Raw genomic sequence first — 12911 nt, 5'->3', positions numbered from 1 at the left:
TGGGAGATCATCGCCCCCTTGAGAATCTGATGAAATGAGTTGGTCCCTGTAGCAGATGCCTTTGGTAACCTGCCCATAACCTGTCAGCACCCGACGTTCTTGTACATGACTGTATTGGTTTCCTAGGGCCGCCGTAACAGAACACCACACGATGGGTGGCTTAAAAAACAGAAATTTATTTCTCCCAGTTCTGGAGGCGAGAAAGCTGAGATCAGGTGTTGGCAGGGTTGGTTTCTCCTGAGGCCTCTCTCCTTGGCTTGCAGATGGCCATCTCCTTGTGTTGTCACGCAGTTGTTCCCCTGTGTACGCACACCCTGGTGTCTCCTGTGTGTCCAACTTTCCTCTTCTTATAAGGGCACCGGACAAATTGGATTAGAGCCCACCCTAATGGCCTCATTTTAACTCAATTACCTCTTTAAAGGCCCTATCTCTAAGTACAGTCATATCCTGAGGTACTGGGAGTTAGGGCTTCAACGCATGAATTTGGGGGAACACAACTCAGCTCATCACATTGCCCTTGGACTGCAAACTTCTGCTTCTCTGCTCTGGGCTGATGCTTATTTTACACATTGCAAAACTATAAAGGCCTTCTGGGTAACAGTATGTCTTCTTAAGGATTCCAAGAAATGGAGAATTAAGTCCTAAACATCTGCATTTTAATATAGGAAATTAACCTATTTAAATATGTTGTGATTTCTGACACAGTTAAATTGATTGCTTTCCTCTCATCTTCTGTTTCCTAGTTACTGTGTTTTCTTGTTACTTCAAATGTACCACGTGTGAGACACGCAGCTTAGGACACCATGGTCAGCGTGACAGGCACAGCCCCTGCCTCTGCAGCACCTGCAATCTTGCAGAGCTGTATTCAGGAACATTCTTCGGTGCCACTTCTCTTTAGGAACCAGGGTCAGGGCTCTCCCAGCTCTCCTGACTCCAGCTGTCAGGCATCTCCCATCTTCCTCTCCACGTCAGGCATCTCCCATCTTCCTCTCCACCCCGCTGGTTAAGAGGACCAAACGCTGCCAGGTTGCAGTGGCTTGAGCAGTGATGGTGGGGCAAGAACTGGAGATAGTCAGTGCTCACAGGGCTTTTTTCTGGAAGGCCTAAGAATTGAACAGTGGTAGACAGCAGGGACAAAGAGGTGACACAGAGGAAAGTTAGGAAGGTAACCGGGGGCTGCATTCCTTCCTGCCGCCCAGGGCCCCTCCATGCCCTGGGCTCTAAGACCTGCCATTGCTATGATCAGAGCCTCACCCAGGGCGCTCCTCCCAGGCATCACCTCCTTGCCTCCACACTGGCTTCGGAGTGATTCTCCAGCCCCACCCCTTGCTCAGGAAACCATGTTTCTGCTGCTTCTCAAACGCAGGCAGGAGGAGGACTGCCTCCAGCTGCTGGTCTTTCCTCCGAGGGGGAATGGAAAGCGAAGAGATAGACACAGCTGTGGCTGGAAGCAGGGCCCGGGGGAGAGCTGGGGTTCAGCTGGGCTCTGGCCAGAAGGCTCTTTTCTCTGCGCTTCTACCTGTGGACAAGCCCTTGCTGGGGCCTCCAGGTGAGTGACACGGGCAGAGAGCAGCCAGGGGAGGGTGCCCAGGACGGGGCAGTTCACCACGTAGCCGCCCCTCACTGGCATTCCTTCTCACATCTCTCACCCTCTCTCCCCATGGTCACCAGGCTTGTGAAAGGCCCTTAGTGAAGCCATGTGACAGTTTTGCAATGTTTACATATTTTAAAAATCTGTCCCCGGAGCCACCGCTGTGAGTACCCCCAACGCCACCCCATGGCTGACCTTGATTTTGCCTTTCCCCACCCTAAGGGGGGGAGGGTCCCTCTCTCTGCTCTGTAAACAGAGCCAGAGCCTCTAAATCTTGCTTTATCAACAAGTCCAGCTCCTTGGCAAGATGTCACCCTTCCTGCCTGTGCACACTCCACGTCCCCAGTGGGCCGTGGATTATGTGGTTTCAGGCTCACACGTGATGGAGAGCCTGGGGTCCATGGCTGGGAGGGAGGAGGCTGGGTTCCCAGTGTGGGTGCGTGCCCTCGTGGCCGGGAGCACCGGGGCAGGATGCTGTCCTGGGAAGAGGGGAAGGAGGAACGAATGCTTGGGCTGCATCTGTGCAGAGAATTCACTGGGAGACCCGAAGCTCTGAGAACCAGGCGAGTGTTTAGTCTAAGGCACGGGAGGCCTCCCAATCAGGAAAAAATCGTGGTATGTTGTGGATAACAGGACAGGGGAGAGTTCTCAGAATTTACGAGAAAAGCTCAGTCTAGACTGTTTCCTGGGTTCTGTTGTGCTGCCTTCTCCCCCTTCCTTCCTCTCCTCCAAACCCTCAAGCCATGCAGCCAGCTCTGGGCACCTCAAAACTCAGATGCCGGGGATCCGGCCGGGGCTGGGTGGTCGCAGCACTTTTCCTGATGGGGGAGAGGATGGGATTTGGAGCTCCTGGGAGCTGCTCAGATGCCCGACACACAGAAGAGGCCAGGCCCCTCTGTGTTAAGTCCCAGACCTCGGAAGAAGGTGGGATTAGGAGACGGGGTCAGCGGCAGGGGCCAGGCAGAGAAAAATGATGGAATTACAACATTGCCCTTGCCGCCCTCAAGGGACCACAGGGATGAAGGAGCTCTCACCGCCCTGGGTCTTTCTTCTCTTTGTGATGTTCCCGGTGTGTGAATGCTTTCAAATAAACAACGGCGTTTATAGCAAAAGCATCGGACTCCTTTAAGTCAGGCGTGAACCTTCCGTATTGGTCTCCCATTTCCACTTTGCTGTCCCGCAGGTGCCTCCGAGGCTCACGGCACCTGCTGAGGGGGCGGTTAGCTTCTCTGGACCCTTGAGCACGCAATCCTCACGTGCGGGGTCTTAAAACCCGTAGTGCGGGTCAGTCACAGTTCTTTCTTAGGCTAATGGACCGCAGCTGCGGCTTTCAGGATATTCAGCGGGAAAGGCATTTCCGCCCTAGGATGCAGGCTCAGTTGCAGGTTCAAGTTATGGCCAGGAGAGGGCACTGTGTGTCCAGCTAACGGGCTCGGAGAAGTTCTCCCAGCAGCTCTTAAGAACCTGCAGGGCTTTGGCCGGGAGCCCTGGGTGAGAGGAGAGAGGAGGGCATCTCTCTTCCACTGTATTTGTTGATTCCTTTTATAATTATGGGATCATCTCACTCCGTTTTCACACCTATTCCCCAGCATTGCCACCTGGATGTCCTGAAGACGTCTCAGAATCACAAGTCCCAGTTCCAGCATGATCTTCCCCACTCCACCCTACCCCCAAAGAAAACCAAAACTACTTTCCCTCTTCACCGTCGCCTCTTCTACCTCCTGATCCTTGTCCTCTGGGTTTCTCCTCCCAACCTCCCAAGCTAAGGTTCCTGTCCCTTCCCTTTCAGCCCCGGCAGCCTAGATGTCACCAAATTATGTTCTGACTCGGGCCCTTTTCTCCCGCAGACTGCTCCTGTCTTGCTGCACCTCCATCAATTATTCACAGTCCTCACAAGTCTGTCTCCTTTCCTAACATGCTCGATGCTCTGACAACACAGGTAAGATCACGTCATTTGTCTCTTAAATGTCAAGATGAGGTGGAAACAACCCAAGTGTCCATCAAACGGTGAACAGATAAACAAAATGTGATCTATCCAAACAATGGAACATTATTCAACTTTAGAAAGGAAGGAAATCCTTACTCATGCTGCAACGTGGATGAACCTGAGGATATTCTACTAAGGAACAGAAGAGCTTGGGTTAATCCAGAACTGGCTGTTGGACCCAGAGACTTCTTGTCTGACTTACTTCACTTAACATAATGCCCTCAAGATCCCTCTATGTTGTCAAAAATGGCAGGATATCCTTCTTTCTCATGGCTGAATAATCCCATATACCAGAAGAAGATATATATCGCATCATCTTTATCCATTTATCCCTAGATGGACACTTAGGTTGTTTCGGTATTTTTACTATGGCAAATAATGCTGCAATGAACAGGAATGCAGATATCTCTTTAAGATCCTGATTTCATTTCCTCTGGATATCTACGCAGAAGTGGGATTGCTGGGTCATATCGTAGTTCTATTTTTAATTTTTTGAAAAACCTCCATACTGTTCTCCATAGTCGTACCAATTTATATTCCCACCAATAATGCACCAGGTTCCCTTTTCTCTACATCCTCACCAGCTTTTGTTATCTCTTGTCTTTTTGATAACAGCCATTATAACAAATGTGAGGTGATATCTCATTGTCTTTTTTTTTTTTTTTTGGCTGCATTGGGTCTTCATTGCTGCGCGCGGGTTTTCTCTAGTTGCGGCGAGTGGGGGCTGCTCTTCGTTGTGCGCAGGCTTCTCATTGCAGTGGCTTCTCTTGTTGCGGAGCACGGGCTCTAGGCTTGCGGGCTTCAGTAGTTGTGGCACACGGGCTCAGTAATTGTGGCTCGCGAACTCTAGAGTGCAGGCTCAGTATTTGCGGCTCACGGGCTTAGCTGCTCCGCGGCATGTGGGATCTTCCCGGACCAGGGCTCGAACCCGTATCCCCTGCATTGGCAGGCGGATTCTTAACCACTGTGCCACTAGGGAAGCTCCTCATTGTCGTTTTGATTTTCACTTTCTGGATGATTGGTGATACTGAGCATCTCTTCAAGTACCTGTTGGCAATTGGTATGTCTTCCTTGGAAAAACGTCTATTCAGGTCCTCTGTCCATTATACAATAAACAGATTATTAGGTTTTTGATGTTAAGTTGTATAAGTTGTATAAGTTTCTTATACATTTTGGATAGTAGCTCTTTATTAGATAGATGGTTTGCAAATATTTTCTCCCTTTCCATAGGCTGCCTTTTCATTTTGCAGATTTTTTTCCCCTGAGCAGTTCTTTATTTTGATGCAATCCTACTTATTTATCTTTGCTTTTGTTGCTTGTGCTTTTGTTGTCATCTTCAAAAAATTGTTGCCAAGACCAAAGTCATGGAGCTTTTTCCTTGTGTTTTCTTCATTAGTTTCATGGTTTCAGGTCTTATATTTAAGTCTTTAATCCATTTCAAGTTAGTTTTTGTGAGTGGTAGAAGACAGGGATCCAGTTTCATTCTTCTGCAGGTGGTAATCCAGTTTCCCAGCACCATTTACTGAAGACACTCTCCTGTCCCTACTGAGTCTTTCTGATGAGAGGCAGCCCCGGGCAGCAGAAAGTGCACTGACTGTGGTGGCACAGGTCCGGGTTCTGAGACACTCTGTCAGTGAGAGGCCCTGAGCCCTGAGCCACGGAGAACTTTCTCCATGTTGTTTCCTCCTGCTCTGCGGGGAGCTAGGATGATAACCCACTGTGCTCCAAACTCTTAGCTGAAACAGGCCTGAATACATTTAAGGGGAGTTTCTCTTGCACATAAAAGTTCTGGATTTGATTTCCAAGTTGTTTCTTTCGATTCACTTTGTTGCGCCTGGAGTGGGGCACACGCCCTGGGAGACGAGGTCTTGCCGGGTCTGGCCCTGGTCCTCTCCCGCCACCTGCGATTCTGGCGAACCACTGAGGTGTGGGGCCTCCTGGGTCCTAGAGAGGACGCCTCGCCAGGCTGACGCCGACTTACTTCCGGCCTTTGTGTGCCGCAGTCGACTGCGGCCCGGGGGGTCAGTTCTCTGAGCTCTTATCTGCGGGGCTGCACGGTGAGGCGTGGCTCTGAGGCCCCCAGGATAAAGGCGTGGGTTATCGGGTTACGCGATGCCAGTCTCGGCCTGTGGGGCCCAAGAAGGCCTGGCGGCCAGTTGCAGGCACCACATCTCCCTACCCTCGCATTTTTGGTGTTGCCCTCCTTTTGTGCTCCCAGCCAGCCCGGGTGGACATACGGAGACTTGGGGCGGGAGCGGGAGTAGGTCCGAGGTTTGACCCCTCGTTCTGGCCTCCTTGGAGCCAGACTGGCAGCGGAGTTCAGGCCGCCCCCGGCCCCTCCCAAGTCTACAGAAACTCCTTTTGAAACGACCCTGTGGGAAATCCAGGTTGTTGAACCGCAGAACACACGCTGGATCCCTTGGCTTTGCATGTTCTTTATTCTTCCACATGCACTTAATCAGCCGAGCGCTGGCCTGGGTGTAGGGGGAATAAACATCAGAGTAGATTTTTGCATTTCCCGAGCTGGGCGCTCTAGCAAGGGAACTGACGTGTGTTGTCGATATAATGTGAGATACGACCGAGAGATGGAGAGATACCGATAAAGAGCTGCAGCGGCTGCTGCGATCAAATCCTGAAGATTTTGCAAAGGGGGGTTGGGGCGGGGGTGGTATTCGAAGGAGAATAAGAATTGGATCTGTGGCACTGCCCTACCAGCCAAGGATATTCCGGATAGAGCTGGTGCAAAAGCCTAAAGGTGAAAGGGTGGGGAGAACTGCAGAGAGAGCAGTAAATATTTCAATACCATTCTGGTAAATGTTTATTCTGCACTGGGTAGTGGGGATTAGTGAATGTGTGGCCACAAATCCCTGCTCTAGAGATTTCTTGTAAAAATAGTGAAAGTGGTCCAAAGGTACAAACTTTCAGTTATAAGACATTCTGGAAATGTAACGTACAGCATGATGACTATAGTTAATACTGTGTTATATGTTTGAAAGTTGTTAAGAGAGTGGATCTTAAAAGCCTGCATCACAAGAAAAAAAATTGTTAACTATGTGAGGTGATGGTGTTAAGTAATTGTGGTGGTCATTTCACAATATATACATATTATCAATCATGTTGTACACCTGAAACTAATACAATACAATATGTCAATTCTATCTCAGTAAAACCGGGGGAATTTTTTTAAATAAAAGGGGAAGGTAGCTTGATGGAAGGGCTGTGAGGAAAGCTTGAGGCTATAGAGTTAGGGAGACATGGGCTAATACACAAAAATTAGGGACAAGTGTGCATAAGCCTTTCCAAAATAGAGCATGTGGCCACCGGAGCTTACGGGGAAAGAAGGGGCGAGTACTGTTCTGGATTGCCTCGCACCTTGCTGAGTTCAGCTTCATTGGTGTGCTTTGCTTGCAGGCGCCGGTGCTTTAGCAGCTCAAAACAGTAAACGGAGAAAACTTGTATATGAAACAATAGGGCTTCACTTTATACTAATACGGTTCCCCTGTTTACCGAGTGTGCATGAGCTTACTCACATTCCAGAAACACGGAGTCTAGGTAAACAGACTATCTGGTCACTGTTTTCTTCTGGTCCTTTTGTAATGCCTCAAGCTACATTTTTCTTAATTTCTCAGGAGGGGATGTGATGGATAATAATTATGGTTCTATTGCAGAGACTCACAATTATCAGAAATTGGGAAAGCATGTGGGGGGAAAAATGGGGTGGCGTGGATGAGATTGAAATATACACGATACAGGTAGTCCTCAAGTTACGAGGGTTCCGTTTACAGATGTTCTGTATGTACAGTGGCCGGATGCACCCTACCTCCTTCTTGCTCCACCCTCCCCCACGCCACCCCACCCCTAGAATCCACCACCCCTGAAGATGCTGACCAGAACCCAGGAGTTAAGGCGGAAGGACACGTGTGATGAGGCATCTCAGGGCAACCATGACTCACTGCCTTTTCCTGCCCCTCACTGCTTACCATTAAGTTATGCCGTCTCACACCCTTTCACAAGGCTGCACAAGCTCCCTCTTTACGTCCCTGCAACAGGCCCCTATCTTTCATCGTTTGCCTTTTACCTTAAAAGACACACTGTCCTTAACACAACATTGTAAATCAATTATACCTCAGTTAAAAAAAAAAAAAAAGCAATACTGTCCTTTATCCCCTCACCCTCTTCATACCATTTGTGAACTTAAAAATGACAATAATCACTGCTGATTTGACTCACAATAATCCAGAGATATAAGTGTATCAAGAAAAGAGAAGGCCATAAATATTAAAGTGAAATCACATGGGTGCCACCAGCACTTCAGTTATTTGAAAGCCCAGATACCTCACTCAGAATCCCCCCAGAAGTAATCTCTTTTTTCAGTAGTTCTCTAATCCTCGAAAACTAGCATGCAAACCAATATAGCATTTCTAACCCAATTTTATTGTTTTCCTTTTGTACGTCTATGCTAGGGTTTCTACTGATTTTCACTGCAGGTACACAGGGTTTTATCTACATGCTGTTTTACCTAAACTTTTGTGAGAGCATAACTGATGTCTACAGCACTACTTATTTGGGAAAATAAGCTCCAAATTCCCAAAAGCCAGTCTATAACGGGACTATTGGAATATATTGTTATATGTTAGAGATAACCATTTACATGTTAGTGTTTTAGTCTTCGGATATTTATTTATTGTTGTAAATAATTTTTCTGCATTCAATCCACATTTATTGACCTTTTGCTAATATTTTCAGAAATAACACTTTTAATCATTCTGCATGGAAATCTTTCTAAAATTTATGACACCTGCCTGTGTGTGTATGATTTAACTCATTTTTCTCTGACTTGGTCAACATTATGAGTATCCTTTACACAATGACGCCTTCAGGGTTCTTTGCCCTACACAAAACGGTCTAATGTAACTTTCTTAGCTCCACTGCACATTTCTTTTTATTATTTTTATTTATTTATTTGCTTATTTATTTATTTATGGCTGCGTTGGGTCTTCGTTGCTGCACGCAGGCTTTCTCTAGTTGCGGCGAGCGGGGACTCCTCTTCGTTGCGGTGTGCGGGCTTCTCATTGCGGTGGCTTCTCTTGTTGCGGAGCGCGGGCTCTAGGCATGCGGGCTTCAGTCGTTGTGGCGCACGGGCTCAGTAGTTGTGGCGCACGGGCTCAGTAGTTGTGGCTCGCGGGCTCTAGAGCGCAGGCTCAGTAGTTGTGGCTCACGGGCTTAGGTGCTCCGCGACATGTGGGATCTTCCCGGACCAGGGCTCGAACCCGTGTCCCCTGCTTTGGCAGGCGGATTCTTAACCACTGCGCCACCAGGGAAGTCCTGTACATTTCTTTTAAAATGAAAAAGTAAACAGAAGTCTCATATACACAGATAATTTGCGCAGACAATTAAATATGGATCCTACTCTCATGGCAGTTATTATGATAGTCTGAAGCTTTTTAAGTTATTTCTAAATGACTCGAGAATCTGAATTTGTTTAAAGTGGCATTCTTGGCACAATCCTTCCCATTCACCATTTTAAAGACATGGTTTAACACAAATGTTTACTTAGTTATGTTCAAAGAGGAACTCTAAGCCTGCCTAAGAATAAAAGCTCTATCCTTTGCTTGGGGCTTTGTCCTTGTTATTTCTACAGACTGCCGTGATATTTCTTATCCCATCTATGTAGTAAACTTATTTATAGGAGTGAAGTGATTCGTACACACTTGTTTTCCAATTTCCTTTAGGCAATGGATAGGAAAACATTATTTCCTGGATCCACTCTGTCCTGTCATCACTTATCCCTCCTGGTCCCACTTGGAATGTCAAAACACCCTCTTTCTGGGAGCAGATCTGTAATCACAGTCTGTTCTCAACCACATGGTCCTGCTGCTGGGAGGGTAGGATGGGAAGTAAAACCACAGCAGGGATGAATCTCTTTCAAGGAAGTCCCCTTCTCAATGGCTCTATCTGTGGTAGAGCGTTGCCCAGTGACGAGAAACGCTACGCCACCAAAGGGTCCATCCCAGAGGACTAGACTGTGCTGAGCCTTGGTTTTGTCTGTTTTTAAGTGGAGACTTCAAACTCGCCCTCTCGCCTTGCCTCCCACCTCAATGAAGAGTCGATGAGAAAGGACAGATGAAAGCACTGTGGAAACTACAGAACATTAACACATGTCACAGCCACAAGGCATTAAGCGTCTCTAGGAACCACCCATGGTACTAGATGCTTTGTAGCCGTGATAGGATCTTTTTTTTTTTCTTGAAGACTATAGAGTTTTTGTTTAACTGCATCGATCTTATATATATGTTTTCTTTGTCTCATGCTGAAAATCTCAGTTCTCAAAGAAATCAATATAATCATTCATTGACTTTATTCCATGTTACACAAAAACTATGGAACACTTCACGAATTTGCGTGTCATCCTTGCTCAGGGGCCATGCTAATCTTCTCTGTATCGTTCCAATTTAAGTATATGTGCTGCCGAAGCAAGCACAGGATCATTTTTAAAAGTCAGAACAGTTGCCAAAATGCATCAGCTGCAGAGTGGCAGAGGCTAGTCTGTTCAGGTTCAAAGCTCAGGCTCTTTTCACTAAAACCCTCCAGATATAGGCTCTTACTGTGCTCACACTTTAGAACAGGCCAAAAGCCATCTGGAAAACCCATGGGCTCTATGCATTAGGGAGAGTTTGGCTGCGCAATATTCAAAAGGAAAACTGAAGTGTTTAAGACAAGAGGGTAGTATGGTCTTGTGTTCTGGAGATAGCCAGAGATGCTGGAATATTCTTTACCCCAAATTTTGTCTTCTTCATATTATCATATAGATGCACAAGTGACAACCGACATGGAAAAACAGAAGGACTTGATTGGTTTTTTTTGAAAACTGCTAAACAACAACAGCAAAAAGAAGTTTTTCTTTGTTTAAGAAATGCAAAGGAGTCCTTTTCCACTGGGGCTAAAATGTTTTCTTTCGGTTTTGAGAACTGTTCAATTTATCACCTGAATACAGGCATGTGTTTTACTCTATAGAAAAATTCTGGAGCTCTCGCTTCCTGCCCCAGAAATGCCCGGCTGCTTCTCAGTCACGCGTTGGTGTCACCTTGGGACCATCCCCACCCCCGATATGTTGGATTTCCTGCTTCCGGATCCCCTTTCTCTCCTGATTATTCCTCCTTTTGGTGAAGCATACCCTTCTAGAAGCATCCTGAGATAGAGTGCCTGTTGGAGTTCATATTTTGAGACCTTGCATATCTGAAAATGTCTTTTTGCTCTCCTTTAAAAAAACTCTTTTTTTTAGTTTGGGCATAAAATTCTAGTTTGGAAATTATTTTCCCATGGAATTTTGTCTCCTAACTTCTAATATTGCGATTGAGCCACCCAGGAACATTCTGATTCTTCGTCCTTTATATGAGAACTCGTTTTGATTTCTGGAAATCTTTAGGCTCAAAAATTTCACATCTATGGTTTGTTTCTTTCCCATTCATTTTGCTGAGTATTCAGTGGGCTGTGCATGTTCTCTATTTCTGAGGAATTATCTTAAATTCTTTTACTTACAATTTCCCCCACTTCATTTTCTCTGTTCTCTCCTTGCAAAATTCCTAAAAGTCAGATGTGGGACCTCCTGGGTTGCTTCTCTCATTTTCATTTTCCAGTCATTTTCTAAAATTTCTTTGTCTTTTTTGTTCTATTTGCTGTCCTATTTCCTTAACCTTCTCTTCTGTTGAAGTTTCCATTTTTGCTCCAATAATTTCCATTTCAAAGATACTCCTTTTGTTTTCTGAGTGTTCCTTTTATAGAGCACCCTGCAATTTCCTCTCATATCTCTGAGGACGTTAACAGCAGAGGTTCTTGTTCACGATTTTCTCCTGCTCCCTCCATTGCCATGGTTTCCTGGTCTTTCTCTTGTTGTGGCTGCTGTTATTTCATGGGCTAGAGATGACCTCAGTGTTTTTTACTTCTTCACAGCAGGCTCCAAGCCCACCAGTGCTAAATTCAAATCCTCACACATCCGATTGCTTTAAATATAGCCCAAAGAAGGGTATTTTTAGCCACCTGAGCCTGCCCACTTTGAAAAACTGCACCCAGCATCAGCTTACCTTAGATAAGACAAACCCTGGGGCCATGAAAGACCCCAAATCTGCTCTTGCCCTTCAGGGCTCTCTGACCTGGAAACTCCCCACCGCACTGCTGAGTGATGCCACGGAGACACAAAAGTCCCTTCTGTGATTCCACTCTCTCCTGGGAGTTCCCTTGCCCTGTTCCTGCTCTGGGTGCCACAGCTGCCCCTGTAAGGTCTCCTGCAGCTGTCTGTAAGGTCCTTTTCATGCAGTCCCGACCCAGTAGGCCTGTTCTGTGAATCTGACACATCATGGTCCCATCTCTTCCTTGATCAGCCCTGAAATTCTCCACCTCACCAGATGTAAAGATGGGGGCTTTGCTCACATGTCTTGGCCGTCCACTCACATGTCATCGTGGGACTCTGGAAGGTCCTGGCTGTGGGCAGGGCTTGTCCACCATGAGCTTCCCTCAACTCCCAACTGTCAGCATCTAGATCTCGTCTCTTGGTCAGTTTCTCCGGGGGAAAACCCTCTAGTCTCCCTCCTGAGGAGTCCAAGCCTGGCTGCCAGTACTCCAGATGCCCGGGGAGGAAAGGACCTGACCCTTGAACGGCAGGGGGTGAAGGACAAGGCCACTCATCCACTGTGGGTCTGGGAGCCTGCACCCCTCAGGCTACCAACTAGACCCAGCTGGATCGAGGCCACCAGGTGCAGCTGAGGTGTGGGTGCTGTACCAAAAACAAGGGGTTAAATAAATATCTACCTCCTGAATGGTGAGACCCTCCCCCCAAACCCCTGTCCCAGGCACATAGTTTTTCCTAGGACAGGAGATGGCAAACTTCTTCTGTAAAGGGCCAGACAGCAAATACTTTAGGCTTTGCAGGCCACATGGTCGATGTTACAACTCTTCAACTCTGCCATCCTAGCGCAAAGGCAACTGTGTAAACGAAGAAGAGTGGCTACCTTCCAAAGTCGCTTTATTTATGGGCTGAAATTTGAATTTAATATAATTTTCACATGTCATGAACAATGATTCTTTTGATTTTTTTCCCAAGCATTTAAAAACATAAAATTCTATATATAAAATAGATAACCAACAAGGACCTACTGTACAGCACAGGGAACCCTACTCAATGTTCTGTAATAACGTATATGGGAAAAGAATCTGAAAAAGAATGACTGTATGCATATGTATAACTGAATCACTTTGCTGTACACCTGAAACTAATACAACATTGCAAATCAACTATACTCCAATAAAATCTAAAAAAATAAAAATAAAAACATAAAA

The 12911-nt window shown here is 46.7% G+C and overlaps 1 protein-coding gene across 3 annotated transcripts in view; it reads right to left on the bottom strand.

The window, feature by feature from the left end:
- GJC3 (gap junction protein gamma 3) overlaps positions 1-12911 on the bottom strand; it is a gene marked incomplete at its 3' end in the record, with an annotated part of 32150 nt that overhangs the window by 18906 nt on the left and 333 nt on the right. Inside the window, exon 2 of one of the 3 annotated variants that reach the window (XR_013831646.1) lies at positions 164-1103. The exons of 1 other annotated variant lie outside the window; for it this stretch is intronic. Of the gene's footprint in view, positions 1-163; positions 1104-8251; positions 8914-12911 lie in introns of those variants that run through there. One more of the 3 variants, XR_013831647.1, reaches the window with a different exon arrangement.

This window comes from Stenella coeruleoalba (genome assembly GCF_951394435.1).
Source record: "Stenella coeruleoalba genome assembly, chromosome: 15".
NCBI lineage: Eukaryota > Metazoa > Chordata > Mammalia > Artiodactyla > Delphinidae > Stenella > Stenella coeruleoalba.
The sequence above is the reverse complement of the archived record's forward strand: the minus strand, read 5'-3'. Positions and strand labels throughout refer to the sequence as shown.